Here is a 1,475-nt window from a genome sequence, read left to right on the forward strand (position 1 = left end):
TAGAGTTGCAAGTAGAATGGTGGTGATTAGAGGCCAGGAAGAATAGGAGGAAGGGAGGGAGGGGGAAAGATTGATCGGTGGGTGGGCACTAAGTTTTAGTTAAATAGGAGCAAGAAGTTCTGGTGTGCTACCTTGTCAGCTGGGGACTACAGACAATTACATACTATATACTTCAAAAGCCTAACAGAGAAGATTCTGAATATCTTTACCATGAAGAAGGATAAATGCTTGAAGGAATTTATATGTTTAAACTCATTTAAACATTGCTTCATTGATGTATTGAAACATCACATAGTGCATATTAATATATAAAACTATGTCTTATGTCTCCATTTAGAAATAAATACATTCAAAAATAATAAAAACAAAGTTTGTGTGCTGAAATACTTTTAAAGGTAAGAGAAACTAATACTAGTTACATGATTAATAATTAGGTTATGCCCTATCAAATAACCAAAAAAGAGAAAACTCAAATAACTGTAATCTTGAAACAGAACATTGTCTGTAAAGGTTTTGGTCATTTGTTCTCCTTATGAGAGACGAGTAAACTACAGAGAAATTTTATTTAAAAAATAATTTAATTTTAAAAAAAGAAATCCATTATCAGGATAGTAAATTCCAAAAATCTAACAAAGAGACTATGGAATTGTAATCTCTGAGGTTCTTTAAAACGATCATCTGAATTTAATTCCAACAGCTGTTTCTCAGAAACCACCTGACAGAAGGTAAAGGGACCAGAACAGATGCACACTCCAGGCCACATTCAACAGTAAGATGCAGTTCTTCCAAGCCAGGATGGGGGTCTAATTAAACCCATAGTCATATGGTGGAGCTAGCGATTGTGTTTTAGAACAGACTGTGACCTCCGTCTGACCCAGAGGATAGCAGCATCAGCATTTATAAGCCAAATGAAACAAGGCACTGTCAGCAATGTTCCTTACAATGGAGAAATGTGGCAGTAATAATAATAATAAGGACCAAGACATAAACCCAAGAATACGATCGTACTTAGAGCACCCATCATTCATGAAAATAAGGGAAATGAAATTTCGAGAAAATTCTATCTTAAGGGCTTTCTGCAAATAATAAAGGCCCCCACCATTATGTACTACAAGGGAAAAACCCATGCAAAGGACAAGAAAAGTGGAAAAGACTATGTAAGTAATAAATTGTGGGCCAGGGCCGGCCAAATAGCTCAGTGGATTAAAATGCCTGCAAGCGGGCTCAGGGGCCAGGAGGGTTCAATCCCTTGGCCTGCTGTGCCAGCCCCGGCCGCAGGGTGCGCTGAGATGGCAGTTGAAATTGGGTGTGGCGGTACACACCTGTAATCTGAGCTCTTGGGAGACTGTCAACAGGCGGATCACTAGGAGTCCAATCTAGTAGTGAGACCCTGAACACTCTGTAGACCCTTCCCTAAAATACAGAAAGAAAGAAAGAAAGAAAGAAAGAAAGAAGGAAGGAAGGAAGGAAGGAAG

Source organism: Octodon degus, unplaced genomic scaffold (genome assembly GCF_000260255.1).
Source record: "Octodon degus isolate 3935 unplaced genomic scaffold, OctDeg1.0 scaffold00017, whole genome shotgun sequence".
NCBI classification, from domain to species: domain Eukaryota; kingdom Metazoa; phylum Chordata; class Mammalia; order Rodentia; family Octodontidae; genus Octodon; species Octodon degus.